The sequence below is a fragment of the Balaenoptera borealis genome, assembly GCF_965194805.1.
Source record: "Balaenoptera borealis genome assembly, chromosome: 5".
In the NCBI taxonomy this organism is placed as follows: domain Eukaryota; kingdom Metazoa; phylum Chordata; class Mammalia; order Artiodactyla; family Balaenopteridae; genus Balaenoptera; species Balaenoptera borealis.
Window position 1 is genome coordinate 129,657,728 of NC_138862.1, and position 20,157 is coordinate 129,677,884.

The window sequence follows — 20,157 nt, forward strand, 5'->3', positions numbered from 1 at the left end:
TCTTGATTTGTTTTTTTTTGGCCGTGCCTTGCGGCTTGCAGGATCTTAGTTCCCCGACCAGGGATCAAACCTGCAACCCCTGTGATAGAAGTGTGGAGTCTTAACCACTGGACCACCAGGGAAGTCCCTATGTTGATTTGTGAGGGTTTTGGCTCTCAGTTAAAATTTTCATCTGATGAATGGATAAAGAAGATGTGGTACATATATACAATGGAATATTACTCAGCCATAAAAAGGAATGAAATTGGGTCATTTGTAGAGATGTGGATGGATCTAGAGACTGTCATACAGAGTGAAGTAAGTCAGAAAGAGAAAAACAAATATCGTATATTAACGCATATATGCGGAACCTAGAAAAATGGTACAGATGAGCCAGTTTGCAGGGCAGGTATAGAGACACAGATGTAGAGAACATACGTATGGACACCAAGGGGGGAAAGTGGTGGTGGTGGTGTGATGAATTGGGAGATTGGGATTGACATATATACACTAATATGTATAAATTACTATATGTATATGTAATTAGTGTATTATGTATACACTAATATGATAACTAATAAGAACCTGCTGTATAAAAAATAAAATTAAATTAAAAAAAAATTTTCATCTGAGACAAGTGCCTCACTCATCTTACCTGCTTCGCTCGGTTCCTCTGGGGTAGAAAACAAAGAAGAAGAAGGGAAGAAAGAAAGAAAAAAAAGAATGAAAGATCCTTTTGCTTATTTTCTTGCCCAAGTAATTATAAATGGGAGAAATAGTTTCATAAATTTCTCAAACAGACATCTCATTAAAATTCTGGCTGGAAAATATCAGAGATGGTCTAACTGATAGCCCCAGGTAACACTGAGGAGAGGAGCTCTAATCTCTTTGAGAAGACTCCAATTCACTGCCTGGATGACAAAAGTCCACAATAACCCACTAAACTGGTGCTTTCACTGCTGCTGATATTAAAGTAGGAAGCAAAGTTCTTGTGTTTATTTCCTCATTCCTGCTATTTAAGGAAATTCCCTCTAGTTCCAATGAAAGTGTAAGAAGAGATTTATGACACCTGTGTGTAATGGTAATACCTGGTTTACAGGTCTCTACCATTTCCATCATCTCACTTAATTCTCGTAATATTTCTTATTCAATTCTCAAAAACTACCACAGGGGGTAGGCAGGGAAGGTATTGCCTTATTTTATGGACGAGGTATCAGTCTCATTTTTCAGGTGAGGCTGACCTAAATCACATGATGAACTGCTACGGAATGGGAACGAGTACCCTGATCTTTCTACTTCAAGGACAGTCCCTTTCTTTTAGTGTCGTATGTCCCTGAAGACACACGGAGAGACACTCTTAAGTGGCTGTGTTTGAGGGATTGCAGCTATAATCTGAGCTGGTTAGCAGCTGATCTCCCTGAGGCTATCTCCAGTCTCCTATTGCTGTTTCATATTAAACAGGTTTGGGAGTGAGTCATTTGGCTGGCACAAAGCAGCAAAGTGATTGCTTCAGCCCTGCTTGGAAACTCCCTTTGCCTGGGGGAAGCAAACTCAATGCAAACCACAGCTATAATATTGCAGCTGCTCTGGGGCTGAATTTGTGTTTCACTTACATAATTTCAGGCTCCGTTGAGCATTCACCCATTTTCTCCTTCCATGTTTACGTGATTTGGTACAGTGTTCTTTTATGCTAACACCCCGGTTTACACACGATTTCCTTTGTTTAGGTGATATTGGAGTAGAAAGGAAGACACGCCCTATCCACAGAGCTCTTAGTCAGAAAAGGAAAGGAAGCCCTCAATTAGCCCAAGTGGGCTGCTGGCTGCCTGACACCCAGGTGAGCCTTAGAGGTGACAGAATTTTGATCAGTCCGAGGAGGGAATTTGGATTTCTGCTTCTTCTTGTCCAGGACTGAGGCATAGGTTGCTCTTGGTAATCAATTTGGGAGCTAGAAAATATCCCCTCCTAAGCTCCATTGACCTTACTGATGAGAGAGCACATATCTTTCTTGAGCTAGAGGTAAACTAGGTGACCTCTTCCTCAGTTGCCACCCCCGTGCCCTACAGAGAGGTGTGACACAGCGCTCAGCAATGTTTTATTGTGTTATTTTATGTTAAATGACTGTTTTCCCTATTGGACTCTGAGCGTCTAGAGAGGAGGGGCCATGTCTTATACTGTAATCCCCTGAAAGCTGGGCCACCTTGCAGTCAGTTTTATCATTGTGCGGCATCCAAGAGTAAAACACGATTCCAACTGCAAAGAAGTTCATAAAATCTCCAAGAGACCATGGGCAGAAATTACAATCTCACACACACACACACCCTGTGCTATTCTGGCCTTTGCAGGTCTGTTTCTCCAGGCCCATTCATTGACCCACCTGCTCCCAGTTTTCTCACCACCTCAACTCCAGCCTCATTCAGTTCCTTCTCTCTCTCTCTCTCCATCTCTCCTCTTACCCTTCCCTCTCCCTCCCTCCCTTCCTCAGCTCCTTTGGATCTCTGCTCTCCTCTCCTCTGATCATCTCTGGCTCAGTTCTTTATTATATCATCTCCCCTCAATTCTTTCAGTCTTCTTTCTCACCCATTCTCCTGATCAACACAGCACAGCTCCAGAAGTGGAGTATGTGAACAGAAGCCTCCAAAAAAGAGCTGGGAGTGAAGGGGAGGAGGGGGCTGTGAATACACATATGTTAATATTTTTGTCCCTGTCATAGTCATCTTTGTCTCCTCAGCACTTAGCTCTGCATTTAGCACATATTAGGTTTTTCAGTAAATGATCCATGAATGAATGAAAGATTATTAGCCTTTACCCCAATGTGCCATCAAAGCTGTTCATGAGCGCCACTCCTTTCAAGGAGAGACTGAGAGACCAGTAGTTTTTGTCCCATAAATTGGTGGGATTTGGCTATAACTTTTTGGCTGTTTTTAATCTTGCTGGCAGAGGTGCCAGGCTCCCTGTAGCCATCCTCCATCAGGAGGGGGCTAATTCCTCCCAAGCCCTCTTGTGCTTCGGTGCCCAGGTCACTGGCTTCCTAGGTGGTGTGTGGCGGTAGAAAGCCTTCTCCTGGTGGGGCGATGAATTGGGAGATTGGGACTGACATGTATACACTAATATGTATAAAATGGATGACTAATAAGAACCTGCTGTATAAAAAAATAAATAAAATTCTAAAATTAAAAAAAAAAATTTAAAAAAAAGAAGAGAAAAAAAGAAAGAAACCCTTGCTGTGGCATGTCTGCCAGGTATATGGGGCCTGCTTCACACCTTGATCCTGCCAGTCCTGTTTCCTAAGACTGGGCCCATGCTCCTATCTCCCCTGGGCCTCAGTGAACAGAATGCTTCAACACACCTCTTCTACCCGGTGCCCCTCACTCTTTTGACCCCAGTTCTTTGAGTGGGTTCTTCCTGTGGCCCCTCAACCCTGGCCTGTACCTGGGCTGAGTCTGTTGCTTTAGGCTCAGATTTCTGTCTTTTATTGTTGATCTCTGCCTGACTTACCTCTACATCCATCTCTGGATTTTTTGCCCTGCAATTTCTTTTCCTTTTTACAATCTCCTGGCAACCATTTTCCTAACCCTTTGATGGATGCAAACGTTGACAGTCTGCTTATAAGATTGTGGGTCTCAACTCTAGAGAGCCATGGCTTGAAGTGGAGAAGGAAGAAGAAAACAGTGCCTGCTATCTGAACAGTAAGGCCCACCTGTTATGGCCAAAGCTTCCTGCAGAGACTTGATTTGAAGGTTAGTATTAATACACTTTGGCAAGAATATTGGATATAAGTGACTTTTCATAGTTTGACGTTAAGAAGTGTTTCTACATTATGATAAAAGAAGAAAAGTGATATAAGATGCATGGAGAGTTAGGTTGAAATGGCAATAATTCCCTGAAGACATTATGACAATTCTTTAAAAAGACAAGGCACCAGGATAGTGCTGAGAGGGGAGACATTTGTTGGATAATAAAATTTTAATTTGTTCCTGGATAGAATCCTCTGAGTTCTACTGCTCCAACACTGCTCAAAATCCAACTGGGAGGTGAATTGGCTCTATTTAAATCCAAGTAGAGTTTACCTATAGGCCTCTGACTTTTGTTCAGACTTACTAGTCATTAAATATTAGCCAGAGCCCTGTGGAAAAGTTTAAGATTACCTGGATAATGTCAATCCTAGTAGAAGTGTTATTTTATTAATATTTATTTTACATAGAACACTGTTCATTGTTTTTAGTGTTTCATTTATAAATAAGCTTGCCTATTCTCAGGGGTTTCTATCTCTGAATGGACCGATAAAAGATAGTGGTAAAATACTGGTTTAATGGACAGCACATAGGGCCCAAGTAGGTGAGACAGATGGTTCTATAAAATAGAGGAACCCATGGGTTAGCACACTAAAGGAGGTCAAAGAGAAGTTGTCTTAAAAGAGGGAACTGGAAAATGGACTGGTAATGGTTTTTGGTGGGATATTGGACTTTAAGTTGGCAGAATTGAAATAGCTCTGGATAATGATTACGTTCAGGGTGAAGCCACAGGAGTGGCTGGTGAAGAGAGAGGAGGTGAAAGTCACCTGTAACCTTGGCAAGACTTGGGGAAGAGAGTTAGACTGAGGTCCAGTGAATGTGGAGGGAGTGACCAAGAGAAGGATAGATGACAATGATGGCCACAACAAAGGGTGGAGAGTTTTTCTAACTGAATGAAGAACAAGTGTTTGGATATGGTCATAGGGAGCCAGAAGATATAAATATGTTCCTTTTCCCAAATAGCCATGGGGTGTGTGAAGAATGGAAAAGTAAAACATCCTCACTCCCGGGGGCCTGTGGGAAAGGCAGTATCCTTCAGCAAGTGTTGTGTTTCAGTTTAGGAAGGAGGGAAAAGGAGCCCAAGGAAAGGCTTACATTGTAGAGAAGGGAGTTTGTCAATGAATGAGGGTTCCAGAGGGCCAGTGGAAAAGGTGGGGTTGTGGGGAGGGAAAAGTAAGAGGATGAGCCAGGGGAGGTTGGAGGTAATAGTAACAGAAAAAGACAGGCCATCAGAGGGGCTAGTATTCAGGGTGGCAGCAAAGCTTGCCAGTAGTGGAGAAATAGGTAAAGCTGAATTAATTAGCCTAGAGCATCTGTTTGGGCCTCTGGCATAAGGGGTTTCTAAGCCCATGCAGAGAGGGTGCCAGGTGGTGTCCGAGGCTAGGTGCTGCCCACCCTCTTGGTCTTGTCAGCAACAAGAGGCCTCTGCCCAGGGCACCAAAGGGATGCAACATGGCTGTACGGTTGTTTGTGTTTCTGCATGAACCAGCCTCAAATAAAGAGGGTAGAATTGTTAGACCTGAATCAAAGGAATAGAACTGTACATGCTCCCAGGCCTTTGAAGTGCCTCTAATCATGGGTCCTGACAAATTAGCTAAGCCTTTCCTCATGTTGGTGACACACCCTCAACCCTGGTGTCCCCTCAGAAGCCTTGGGCCTCAGCCACAGGGTCTTCAGGTTTAGGAGAGAGAAGAAATCAGCATCTAAACTCCTTGGTCAACCCAACTTGACCAGGTGACCAGAAAATAAAGCTACTCCCAAGAGTTTTTGTCATGATAACACTGCTTCCCTTTGCTAGGGTGACCACACCTCACCCAACCCTGTACTGGGTAGGGGGCCAGTTGCTGGGGATTTAGGTATGAAGCTGGGAATTTGGTCCAAGAGGGAAAAACTGTAAATTCAGATTTTGGGAAAATTGATATTAAATTAAGACAGGAAAAGCAGCAAGATAAATGCAGTGCTGAATTGGTGAGTGGCTGATCTAATCTTTATGTAACTCAGATGTCAGCTGTAGTCACCCTGCCCCTTAGTATCTATTAGGATTGGCTCAAGCCCATCCTGGGGAAGTTCAGTGCCCTCCTCGGGTTTCTGCACAGCCCCTCCTGCTGTGATTCCCAACTTTGGCTGAGTTCTCCACCCCCAAGTGGACCTAGTCACGGGATCTAGCTCCTTTTCCTCGGTTCCCTCCTAAAGCACTACTCATAGAAGTTAGCAGCACGTTGGAGAGCTTCTGGTGGCCCACCATATCAGTGCTAGACAGTGGGTGACACAGAGTTAACATCAGATAGGCCTGTTTGAAAAATCCCCTTCGCCTTTTCTCCCAGCTCCCAGATTCCAGACTTCCTACTGCATTGCCTAAGCCTCTTTTTCCTCCCCTCTCTCTCCCATCTCCTTCCTCTTTCACTCTCTCCCACTCCAAGTCCCTTTTTTTTTTTTTTAAGCAGAGATGTTTATCTGCTTCCTTGTTAACTCCTGCCAGCCCCTGTCCCAGGGCTCACCCTTTACCACCACCTGGCTTTTCAAGGTATTTTCCTAAACAAGGTAGTTGCTTCTCTAAGAGGAATTCTGCAGAAAGCTGGCTAAAACATTTTCCTTACTTCTCTATTTTTATTGCCCCTATTGAAAGACACCTGGCTCCCAGAGTCTGCAATGGGGCTTAACATACAGGTACATTTTAAGTGGTTCCTAATATGATGGGCAGAGGAGGGGTTATTAGCGCTGGGCTGTTCCAGTGACCTTCTCAACCAGGGCTTGGCTCTTACACGTTCTCAATTTTGGGCCCCCTTAGCGACTTCTCTCATGGGAACTTCCAGACCACCTGTGTGCTTACTCTTGGAAAATGCATCAGCTTGTCTTTTATTCACTCTCTTTCAGGTAGCAGACTGGTCCTCCCTCAGTTTTCTCTCTCTTTCTCTGAACTCCTAGCTCAATGATATCTTCCTCCTTTCTCTCCAGGAGGACAGACACAAAACAGCTCTTTGTTTAAGGCTTGAAAACTCAGTGTCTCTTTTCACCTAATTGGAAGGAAGTATTTTTCCGTTCACTTCATTTTCTCATTGGAAATTTTGCTAACTGGAGCTGAGGAGCTTAGTTTGCACACTGAGTTGTTCATTAATTAACAGCCTCCAGGCCAGGTTGTCCTTATCAGTACTTAATATCTAACTCAGCACTGGCTAAACCAGAAAGAGTGCTGGAAATTGCTGGTAGCTGCTGCTATGCTGGGAAAGGACCTCTAAGGTGGTAGCAGCTCTCTTTTCTGGGCTGGAAGCTATTCTGAAGACTAAGACTCTCCAAGGACTGTAAGCTGAAATGTTTGGGGATCCTTAACAGAGATCAGAGATGGCCACCAGTTTGCCAGTTTCTTGTAATGATGAAGTAAGACAAATACCTCAAGATTTTAAGAGACAGAAAATAGTCAAAAGAGGTTTTTAAAAATTATTTTTTCCAACAAGTCCTTTCTATTTTCTACTCAAGAAAGCACTAAGTAATTGCCAGCTATTGCCTCACTGGTTTCTCCATCCTCTGCTATCTGGTTGTGATAGGCAGAATTTTGGCCCCCAGATTTTTGCTCCCTGCTATTACTCCTGTGGTTATGCTATATTAATTGGCCAAAGAGACTTTGCAGATGTAATTAAGGTTACTAATCAATTGACCTTAAAATAGGGATACTATCTGAGTAGGTTCAGTGTAATTATGTGAGCCCTTAAAAGCTGAAGGCAGAAGGGCAAGGCAGAGAGATTCCAAGCATGAGAAGGATTTAATGTGCTGTTGCTGGCTCTGAGATAGAGGGGCCATGTGCAAGGACCAGGGAGAGGCCTTTCAGAGCTAAGGGTAGCTGACAGTCAGAAGAGAAACCTTAGTCCTACAACAGCAAGAGACTGAATTTTGCCAACAACCTGAATGAGCTTGGAAGTGGATTCTTCCCCAGAGCCTCCAGAAAGGAATGCAGCCTGGCTGACACCTTAACTTAAGGCTTGTGAGACCCTAAGCAGAGAACTCGGTTGACTTATGCCATATGCAGACTTTTGACCTACAGAAACTGTGAGACATATATGTGTTGGCTTAACCTTCAAAGTTTGTGGAAATTTGTTGCAGAAATAGAAAATGATTACATGGGGTTTCTGTTTTTTTGTTCAAAAGCTGTGAGCAGTGGAGACTCTAATTTCTTAGGAGGAGCTGACTAAGCAAGGGTCTTCATGGCAAGGTTCTGTGGGCAGACTTGGTTACCATGCTCAAAGGGGTGAGGTGGCTTGGCCTCTTGTTTTATAATCTAGATCTGTGCAGTCCAATATGGTAGTCACTAGCCATAGATGGCTTAAACTGAAATTTAAATGAATTGAAATTAAATAAAATTTAAAATTCAGTTCCTCAGTTGTATTAGCTGTGTTTTAAGTGTTCGATACCCCTATGTGGCTAATGGCTACTGAATTGGAAGTCACAAATACAGAACATTTCCTTTATTGCAGAAAGTTGTATTGGACGGTTCTGGTCTAGATGATTAACAGTGATGACATTCAGCTGCAACTGTTCTTTTTCTCATTTGGGGCACTGAGAAGTAGGGTTCCTCTCCTCTTTCGTAGTATTATCACAAAGTAGATGCATGCAAATTTCTCCCAACTGCAGCAAGAAATGGATGAAGTTTGTGAAAACTTTCATGTCTCTACTTTCCTTATCACTTGCATAAATTATCTCCTGGAGATAAAAAGCCCTGGACTTTCAGTAGAACACTTTAAGTATACCAACGACAGGGTATTAGGCATCACTTCTTTCCGGATGAAGGAGGGGTTACTGTGAGACAGACGGCCAGAAGGCCCCTGGCTCTGACTGCAGGATTTTCTAAGGGTCTCCTGTATAGTAAGACAAGGTAGCTGCTGGGGCAGGCCAATAAGGTACCCCCTGAAACAAATAAACCCCAAAAGGCTATAGCTGTTAGACTGTCCTCCTTCTGTTGGTTTCCAATGCCCCAAAATGACACTAACCTAAAGGGGAAAAAGAGCCTTATTCTCTCAGGAGACTGAAGCATCTTCTGCCTCAGGCTCAAACAACAAAAGCTGAGCCATAAGACTTCGTGGCAAAACACCCTTGTAACTGGTGGTTGTGGACTAAAGCTTGCAGGTGATGCAGTTGGAGAGGTATGGTACAAGCCAAGGGAAAGGACCTAGCTTTGGGGTTAGAAGACCTGACTCTGAATCCTGTATCCATATTGCTTGTTACCCTGAGCTAGTTAATGAACCTTTGTGAACCTCACTTTTTTCATCTGGGACACAGATGAAACAATTGGAGGATAACAACTTCTGATTCTTGGCGTTGTTGTAGGGTTATTGTGAGGATTAAAGGAGAGAATTGTATAGATTGTATGAGACATGGGAGTTGCTCAGGGAATAGTAGCCAATGTGGTTACTCACACGTGTGTCAGCCCCGGGTTACATCAGGAAAGACCTTTCATCCAATACCCTGGCCAGTTACATATGTGGTCTTGTCTCTGTTCCCACCTCAATCACTGCTCCTATGACCAGAGCCTCACACGAGGCAATCTGACAATTGTACTCCTCACCAAAAACCCTACAATTTCAAACACCCCACTCGCTCACCTCTACTCAATACATTCCTCTGAACATCTGATTCCCTATGGTCCTTGCATATCACTAATACCTCCAGTCCATTATTTCACTGAAAAAATAGAAGCAGCCAGAAAAGAGCTTCCACAAGTTCCTACCACCACATCTTCCCACCTTCTGGCATCTGTGCACATAGACTCTGCCTTTCCTCCTGTTGTGATGGGTGAACTGTGTGTGCTTCTAAGTCAGCCTCACCACCTCTGCACTGGATCCAGCCCCTCTTCCCTACTCTAGAATTTCACTCCTGCAATTATCCTTCTCTCCTATATCTTTAAATTTTTTTCTTTTTCACTGGATCATTTCCATTGCATCAAATATACCTTAATATTTCTCATATTAAAAAAAAAATCCCTCCTAAGCAACCTAAATGTCCATCAACAGATGAATGGGTAAAGAAGATGTGGTATATATACACAATGGAATATTACTGAGACATGAAAAAGAAGGAAATAATGTCATTTGCAGTGACACGGATGGACCTAGAGATTATCAGGCTAAGTGAAGTCAGACAGAGAAAGACAAATATCATATGATATTGCTAGCATGTGGAATCTGAAAAAAAAAAGATATAAATGAAGTTATTTACAAAACAGAAATAGATCCACAGACATAGAAAACAAACTTATGGCTACCAAAAGGGAAAGGATGGGAGGGATAAGTTAGAAGGTTGGGATTAACACATACACACCACTATACATGAAATAGATAACCAACAAGGACCTACTATATAGCACAGGGATCTATACTCAAAATTTTGTAATAAGCTATAAGGGAAAAGAATCTGAAGAAGAATCTATCTATCTATCCATCCATCCATACTGAATCACTCTGCTGTACGCCTGAAACTAACACAACATTGTAAATCAACTATACTTCAAAAAAAAAAATCCTTCCTAGATCCCTATCCTTCTTCAGCTGCTACCTCTTTTCTCTGCTTGTTTTATAGCGTCCTTCACTGGTGTTTCCTCATCCCCCTGAATTCTAAATGTCAGTGTCGCAGTGTTTGGCCCTTGGAACTCCACTCTTCTCTGCCTACACTCATTCCAGGGGAATGGACACAGTTCCATGACTTTAAACACCTTCCATGTGCTGCCGGATTTGTATGTCCTGCCTGGACCTCTCCCCTGAACTGCAGACTCTTATGTCTAACTGCCTTCTTAACATCTCTATCGGATACCCATTAGGCATCTTAAATTTAATATGTTCAGAAATGAACTGTGGATATTCATCCCTCAACTCCCAAATCTACTCCTTCCATAGTTGTCCGTGACTCAATAAATGGAACTCCGTTCTTCCATTTGTGCATACTAAAAATCTCAGTTTCTCCTTGGTCCCTCTTTTTCTCTCTCATATCTCATCTAGTCCATTAGAAATCAAGGGGAGATCAAGAATCTGGAAAGGCTATTTCAACCAGGCCAGAGAAAAGTCCTGAGTCACCAGAGAATACTCCCCTCCAGTGATTAGAATTATTACATACATAACTTAGGTGTATTCAGCCTTAATTCAGCAAATATATTTGGAACATTTACCACATTCCAGGCAATGTTCTAGGTGATAGGGATTTAACAATGAACAAAAAATTTCATGGAGCTTAGCTTCTACTTCAGGGAGACAGAAAACTTGTCAGATGGTTAAGGAAAAATACTTTAGGGTAAGGGGACCTAAAGTGAAGTCAGGGTGCTGTTTCAGGTAGGGTGGTCATCTATGACTTCTGCAATAAGATTCCAGTTAGGCATAGATATTTAGGCATTCAGCATAGTGAGCCTTGCAAATATCTGGGAATAGATTATTCAAGCAGGAGGGGAATTTGCAGAGGTCCTTAGGCAAAAGCACTCTTTGGGTATCCCAGGAGCAGGATGAAAGAATCTGTGGAGTGAGTGAGGAGGGTAGTGGTGGGACACGACAAGATCAGAGAGAGAGTGGGGGTGAGAGCACGCAGGTGTAGCCCAAGAAAGACATCTGGGCTTTTATTCTAACAGGTAGGAAGCCAATGGAGTGTTTTGAGTGGAAATACATGATGATCTTTTACATTTAAAAGGATCAGCCTGACAGCCTGATCTGTGGCAGGGAGACAGTGGAAACCGGGAGACCAATTAGGGGGCCTAGTCCATTAATCCAGGTGCAGGAAGATGGTACTTGAATTAAATGGTTACTGTGGAGGTAGTAGGAAGTACTGGATTTAAAATTTATTTGAAGGTAGAGCTGACAGGGTTTGCTGAACACACGGTAGGTGCACAATTTATATTTGTTGAGTGATGGATACACACAGTGTATTCTGGGGTGAGGCAGGACTTTTCTCTGACCTGGTTGAAATATCCTGGCCATTGACACCCACACCCTTTGCTCTCTGTCCATGATTATTTGCAGCCCTCTGATGACTACTTTGTTCCACATCCCCTGACTCTAGGGAGGGATGTCCTAAACATTGAACACTGGGTTATTGTCACTGGAAAATATCTACAACTCTAACTTAGTAAATTGGGATTCTGTATATTTGCAATTCTCTTGCCAGTTTTCCTCAATTGGATCATCTCTCTTTATGCTGATAAAGTTGAGCTCCAAGTCTGAAAACTTGAAGCCCAAACTCTGGAGCATGGTGGTCCCACATGGTCCTTTTACACTGTCAGCCCATTCTGACCCATTAATTGGAATTCTTGTTGAGAGGCTTCTCTCATTTTAGCAATACATGCTTCTCATGACTCTTTGAATTCATATTGTTAAATTTCTAATAGGTAGAATAATATTACTGGGTAGAAACCCAGTTATCACTATCGGAGATTTATAGGGTTCTTCTTTACTTCCAAGCCCTTTTCTTCAGTTCCAAGGGCAGCAACAATGCCTACCGGGGCCAGGACAAGGGTGAGGTAAGTGAGGAGCCTAGAGTGCAACATTTAAGGAAGTGCTCACTCTCAAGGCCACGTAAGTGCAGGTGGGCACATGGGAATGAGGGCCACCTGAGACGTTGTGATCTGGGCACCTCAATTGCCTCACTCCAGTCCTGGCCCCTCTGCCTACAGAGAAGCATTTTGGTTTATTCACCAGGCAGCTGTAGCATCAAGAGCAAGACCAGTTCCCCACTGTTTGGCCATGACTGTGCAACAGAAATCTGCTCTCAGAGAAAGCAAATGGCATGGAGAGGAGCCATGTTCTGGGAAGCTCTGCCAATTTAGACATTAAAACCAGTGGGAAAATGGTGACAAACATTATGGAGTTTTGCTTTGTAATCCACTCAACAAGCCACTGGCATTCCATTTGTTGAGGGCTACCTGGATCTAGTCATTCTATCTATGGCATTTCTATCTTGTTAGCAATTCCTCAGATACAGCATTTAAAAAACGTTTATTCTCCACTATCTCTGTGCCTTCTTTTTACTTGTTACAGAAATTAGCAGAACAAATAATGGCTGCAGTGTAAATGCTTTGGACAGTCAGGTAAGGGCTTATTTTTAAGGTTGAGTTAACAACTTCCATTTTCAAAACAAGCCCAAACTGACTGAGTGATTCTAAATTAGCTCCATAGTTTTTACCCTTAGCCACTGATAATGCCACTATTAATTTCAATTATTTAGAGGCAATATTAATATGTGTGAAACAAGAACAGCAATAAAGACAGAAAGGAATAAATTACTCACTGCAAGACAGAATGACATTTTGACTGGCACAGAGATTTTTTTCTTTCACACACTTTGTGCTTTGACATTTCACTTGGCACAAACATTTCACAAATTCTTGACCTAATCTGATGTACTGTTGTTTAGCAATTGCTGACATGACATGTTCTAACCTCAAGCTCACTGGATTCCAAATGTTACCTTTTCCTGTCAATCAGGGTTGGATGACCTCCAAAAAACAGTCCAGGCAAAAGTCTGTGTACCTAGGAGGTTAAGTGTATTTGCTCAGAATGGAGAAAGAGTAGCTTGAAGTAGGATTTGGGGGAAAGGCAGGAAAGGAGGTGTCATTCAGGGAATTGTGGGGTGAAAAGAGGCCAAAGACTGATCCCTAGGGAACCTTAACCACTTGAGAGAGATAGCCCCAAACATAAAATACCTAGGAATAAACCTAACAAGAAATAGGTGGGGCACATACGACAAAAATATAAAAGTTAGGAATAGAAGAGGTTTAAATAATCGAGAGAAATACATTTTCTTCCAACAAAGGAAAACCGTATGGTAAAAAAATGTCACTTCTTCTCAAATTACACTTTAAGCATTACTTGACTGCCTCTAAGCCTCACTGCCTGTGGATACTGGAAAGAGGTCACATTCTTATTATTACTCAGATTTGCTATCTCATTAGCTTCTGTTGACATCTTCTGCCTCCCAGGTCTTTACTGAAGAATAAACCAACTTACAATGCTCTGCTTGAACTCCTTTTTCAAGGGCTCTATCATTTAGAAATGCTTTCAGTAGCAAGTAATAAAACAACCCCACCAACGGTGGCTTAAATAATAAAGATTTTCATCATCTCCATCATTAGACCAGAGACAGGCAGTTCCAGGTGTGATGCATTGACTTACTGAACAAAATCATCAAGGACCTAGGCTTTTTCTATGTTTCCACGCTTGCCAACCTGCGAAAATTGCTTTTGTTGGAAGAACCACAGCTCCAAGCAAAACGTCCACACGTAACTATGTTCAAGGCAGGAAGAAGGGTCAGGGGCCAAGGAATTTCTTTTTGCAAGCCTGTGTCTTTTTATCAGACATACAAAATTTTCTAGAACCACTCCCAGCAGACTTCCCCTTACATCCAATTGCCTACAGCTGGGTCATGCTGCCCGTCAGACTAGACCAATCACTGGCCAATGTGGACTGCAATTGCTGTGATGCGCTTTGACCAAACATGATTCATTCATGGGTGCTGGGAGCATGGCTGCCGGAACAAAACTGTGGTTCTGTGAGCTATGAAGAAGGGGACGGGATGTGGCTGTTGGGTAGGCAGCCAACAGCATTTGCCCCAAGAAGCAATACCCACAGGCATTTAGAGAGGCCCCTCACAAGAGCACTGCTCTGCTGGCTTCTCCAGACTCTTCTTTGATCTGCAAGGCACACTCTCCCAAGTGGTTGCTCCCAGTCGGGAGTGTCCAGGCTGCATGACCGCCTGCAGCAAGGAGGGGCAGGGTGGCCTTCTCAGCAGTGTGCAGTGTGTTTCTTGGATCCCACGGCAACACTGCTGGGACCAGTCTTGCACATGTGCTCCCAGAAACAGCTCCTGCAGCTCCTGCCTCTAATCCCTCTTCCATGGTGACTTCGTGGGAGTCCCTGCCGGTGGGCTCCCTCCTTTCTCATCTTCCTTCTCCCACCTCCATTTTAGAGGCTGGAACCTAAACATCATTTTGTAGCCTTCTTTTCAGGGGAGGGTAGTCATGTGTGTGACAGTTTTGCGTAATGCTATGGAAGTAGACATTTGCTGGGGGTTTCTGGAAAAATCTTTGCTTTCCTGATAAAGGCCTCAGCTTCACCTTGGATCATAGGGCTACTTAAGTGTAACATGACCTCAGGCAGCGTATTAATGGGATTTTTAATGTGTGGGGGGATGACAGCAAAATTTTTCTAAAGTTTACCTGGAAGAAGGCACAAGTGAGAATAGCTGGAAATATGAGCTTTATGAGGGCAGGGATTATACAAAAGTAATTTCCTTATTGTTTCTTCCAATGCTTTTATGATTTGAAGACTTCCTAATTCTGACATCCATGAAATATTATTCTCATTTTTTTCTGGTTTCATTTTTTATATTAAAAAAAGTATGCATCAAAAATCACTATAAGCAAATTTGTGAGGCAATCGACAAACTGGGAAAAGTCTCCCTGTCTCAGCATGGTGACACAGGAGCATGATATCAGGGGGTGGGGTGCAGGCTAGTGTTACTGGGGTCTGGGGTCTCCTTTCTACCACGGGCTGGTGGTAGTATCATCCCCCAATACTACTGTTGTCATTTATCTCCATTTTGTCAACAAGGAAATTAAGAAGTTAAGTAATTTGCCCAAGATGAAGTGGGAGGGACTGAAATCCAAATCCAGCTGTTGTTAATGATAAAAAGCCAAAGTCTGTGCTGTCTCTACTACACCTCATTGCCAATGAATGCTTAACTGAGAAAAGTTAACTTTCCACTGAATTAGAAATAATCAGAGGAGTGCTGCAGAAGAGGGCGATTTGAGAGATATGGAGAACAGGAGGGATATATATTAACAGGGAAAGATGAAAATGAAAGTTATCTGCACACATAGTCCAAATTGGGTCTGGGATCATTGGGAACAGGCAAAGTAGGAAGGATGGACCCCAAATCCGTGTTGCTTGTGACCTGGATTGAATTCTTGGTCAAACATAGCCAAGGTAGTGTATGATGGAAAGTCCAGACCTTTTATATCTAACAGATCTTTGTTGAGCCCCTTTCATCACTTACTAACCACAGGTCAAAGTGAGGATGAAACTGAATCCTTAAGTAATCCAACTACAGCCTCTACCAGATTGCAATTTTCTCTACTCCAAGGATCCTGAGGTTGGGGCTCTTGCTCCCAGTGTTCTGATTCCTGCTAGATTGCACTCCCAGACACCAGTGGTATGTCCCAGAGCTACATTTAAAGCTGTAGGTATGGAAGCTTTTGTTGCCAACAAGAACCCAATAAGCACAATTTAATTCTGGTTGCAAGTATCCATCAAAACTCCATGCATTTAATACTCCACACTGTTTTCCCTGGCTTGATATTGCATAAAGATTGCACAATTGTACCCACAGCCCTCCAGAGAATAGTATTTTTTATAAGTATATTATATTTAAACAGGAGTGGCCATTGTGTATTGACGAAGGTAAAATGTAATTAAATGAAAACGATTACGCTCACCATGGATAATTTCTATCAGCCCTATTCATATGGGTGAATAGTAAAATCCACGATGGGATAGTTCCATTTAAAACTAATGTTGCTCAATTGATGGCCAGCTTTTCAAAATCTTAACTTCAATCACTTTCTTACTCAACACAATTATACCCATAAGTAATTCAAATTGATTAAATTTGAAAATGAAAAATTCAATTTATGAAAGTTAATAAAGCACAGTAAAATGTGGCAAATTTATAAGTACAGATCAGATAACACATGGAAATTGGCTTATATAGTTTGCAAAGAAATTCTTGATACAAGTAATATGATATATATAATACCAGCTTATCAAACTGATCAGTAGACAGAACTGAAGATTATCACAATAATTTTTTTCATAAATAAAAGTGACTGATATGAGAATTTATATTATTTATCCTCTTCTTTTTTTAAAAAAATATTTATTTATTTATTTGGCTGCACCGGGTCTTAGTTGCCGCACACGGAATCTTCTCTGCGGCATGCGGGATCTTTTTTTTTTTCAGTTGTGGCATGCAGGCTCTTAGTTGCTGCATGTGGGATCTACTTCCCTGACCAGGGATCGAACCGGGGCCCCCTGCATTGGGAGCGCAGAGCCTTAGCCACTGGACCACCAGGGAAGTCCCTAACCTCTTCTCATATTTAATAATGAATAAGAACATGCAATTAAAAATGGCCATATTCTTTCCTAGTTTAGTGTATTTGCTTATTATTTTACAATCGCTGTGTTATTGCTTTGATGTCTGTAAAAGCTTTAATTTTGCTACAAACCTTGAAATTAATTTAGAAACAGTTTGATGTTCAATTTTTCAGTAAACAATTAAAGAAACAAGCCGGTAAAACTAATCATAATGCATCGGTATGAACATATTTAATGAGTGTGTATGGGTGGAAAAACATATTCTTGCTTCAGATGGTTCTTAAATATTTATAGTACCATATTTAAATATGAGCACACATATCCTGGTACATAATAGGTACTTAGGAAATGTTTGCTGATAAGGGATTAATACACTTTATCAAGCAAATAAGTGCACATTATCATGTCATACCCATACTCTCTAAAAATCATGGAATTTTAAACATTAAAAAAGTATTCTAATGATGTTGGCGTATTTATTCAAGGGAGTAAGGCACAAAGTCCTCAGACAAATGTGACCTCACATCTGTTTGTTGCACAGCATGTCAATTCTAACCACCTTTTCCAGACCCCCTCCCATTTCTGCACCTGTGAACTTAAATTCCAATATTATTAGAAAGGTTCCATCCTTCCCCTAGGGAAGCCACATTTTTCACTTCTTATTTTAGAAAGAATCTCTGTTGGATTAGATGCACTTGTACAATTTTCTCTGGCTTTTCAAAACTTCTTATAAAACTTCTTCCATCATGGGCTCCCAGACCTGAAAAAACCCTCTAAACTCAATTATACTTTCATCTCCCAGTTTGTCCTACTGCTTCTTAGTGGGTCATAACTTTTTCGTTTCCTACATTCATTTTAAGTCTCTCAAATCCATACAATTTTGACTCAGACTTCATTCGAAATGTTTAGTGACCATCCATCAATCCAACTGCATGTTGGTATTTTTAGAGTTAAAAAGGACTTCCTTTATTTAACTAGCACATTGGCCTAACATATGTTCGTGCTTGAGGACACAGAAAGCATCACTCCTGCAGGGCGTGTCACCAGGGACCACTATGGACCCCGAGCCAAAAGGGCTCCTGGTGGCTGGGGTAGGGATGGTGTACAATGAGCAGGGCTAGAGCATCTGAGGAGTCAGCCAGGAAGAGCTTACATCAATTTCTGAAATGTCAGTAGAATTTACTCAAGATTCTTACTTTGTTGGGGGGAGGGAGGGTGGTCATGGGACGCGCCACATTATGGAGCCCTTGGCTTCTGCCTCTCAGCTTCTCTCCTGAGGACCTTGGGAACACCCACGTAAGTGCCAGACAGTGTAGTTCTGTCCTACTCACAGCCTATGTACTAGATGCTGAATTGTCCATTCATTTCTTCCTTCCCCCTTCCCCACAGGCCCACTTTCATTTAGGCACCCATCTCTCCTTCCCCACTTCCCCGACAGCTCACTGCCTCAAGGAAGCTGACCTTCCTTCGGTTCCAGGGCTGCACCTGATTGGCCCAATGGGACTCTCATCCCCTTTGTCAGGAAGTGGGTAGTGAGCCAATGAGGCTTACTGTGACTTCTGGGGAAGGACTTCTTCGATTTCAGGAAGAGCTCCTAGCAGCAGTTGGCTTTCTCTTCCTACAGCTGTTGTTACTCACAGTTGGGAGGCCTCCAGCCTGAGGAGGAAGCCAAAGCACAGAGGAGCACACTGATGGAGGGCAGAGGAGGTGAAGGCATCCCTGCTTTTTCACCCATAATTTGGGAAGGCAGTCTTTGTCCTTTTCCTACCTCCTTTCCTCCATGAAGAGTGACTTAAAAAATTACCGTAAAATATACACAACGTAAAATTTTACCATGGTAACTATTTTTTTTTAAATTTTATTATTTATTTATTTATTTTTTAAACATCTTTTTTAGAGTATAATTGCTTTACAATGGTGTGTCAGTTTCTGCTTTATAACAAAGTGAATCAGTTATACATATACATATGTCCCCATATCTCTTCCCTCTTGCATCTCCCTCCCTCCTACCCTCCCTATCCCACCCCTCTAAGTGGTCACAAAGCACTGAGCTGATCTCCCTGTGCTATGCGGCTGCTTCCCACTAGCTATCTATTTTACGTTTGGTAGTGTATATATGTCCATGCCACTCTCTCACTTTGTCCCAGCTTACCCTACCCTTCCCCCTCCCTGTATCCTCAAGTCCATTCTCTAGTAGGTCTGTATCTTTATTCCCGTCTTGCCCCTAGTTTCTTCTGACCATTTTCTTTTTTTTTTAATATTCCATATATATGTGTTAGCATACGGTGTTTGTTCTTCTCTTTCTGACTTACTTCACTCTGTATGACAGTCTCTAGGTCCATCCACCTCACTACAAATAACTCAGTTTCGTTCCTTTTTATGGCTGAGTAATATTCCATTGTATATGTGTGCCACATCCTCTTTATCCATTCATCTGCTGATGGACTCTTAGGTTGCTTCCATGTCCTAGCTATTGTAAATAGAGCCACAGTGAACATTTTGGTACATGACTCTTTTTGAATTATGGTTTTCTCAGGGTATATGCCCAGTAGTGGGATTGCTGTGTCGTATGGTAGTTCTATTTTTAGTTTTTTAAGGAACCTCCATACTGTTCTCCATAGTGGCTGTATCAATTTACATTCCCACCAACAGTGCAAGAGGGTTCCCTTTTCTCCCACGGTAACTATTTTAAGTGTACAATTCAATACCATAAAGTTCATTTGCATTGTGGTGAAGCCATCACCACTACTCATCTCCAGAACTTTTTCATCATTCCAAACTGAAACTCTATACCTATTAAACATGAAAAGGGACTTTTATATAGTATGTGTGTATGTATGTATTTATTTATTTTAATTGAAGTATAGTTGATTTACAATGTTGTGTTAGTTTCTGGTGTACAGCAAAGTGATTCAGTTTTATATCTATCTATCTATCTATCTACCTATATAGATAAATATATAGATATATATAGTCTTTCTCTTTTCCATTATGGTTTATTACAAAATATTGATATCTTGTTCCCTGTGCTATACAGTAGGACCTTGTTGTTTATCGATTTTATATATAGTAGTGTGTATCTGCCAATCCCAAACTCCTAATTTACACCCCTCCCCTTTTTCCCCTTTGATAACTATAAATTTGTTTTCTATGTCTGTGTCTGTTTCTGGATTGTAAATAAATTCATTTGTATCATATTTTAGATTCCACATATGAGTGATATCATATATTTCTCTTTCTTTGTCTGACTTCACTTAGTATGATAATCTCTA

General features: G+C 41.9%; 2 long non-coding RNA genes across 2 annotated transcripts in view; one reads left to right on the top strand and one right to left on the bottom strand.

Moving 5' to 3' along the window:
- Positions 1 to 20,157, bottom strand: part of LOC309629447 — a 57,462-nt gene that overhangs the window by 6,274 nt on the left and 31,031 nt on the right. The gene's annotated exons all lie outside the window — the stretch shown is intronic.
- Positions 1 to 20,157, top strand: part of LOC309629445 — a 65,321-nt gene that overhangs the window by 883 nt on the left and 44,281 nt on the right. The window lies entirely within an intron of this gene.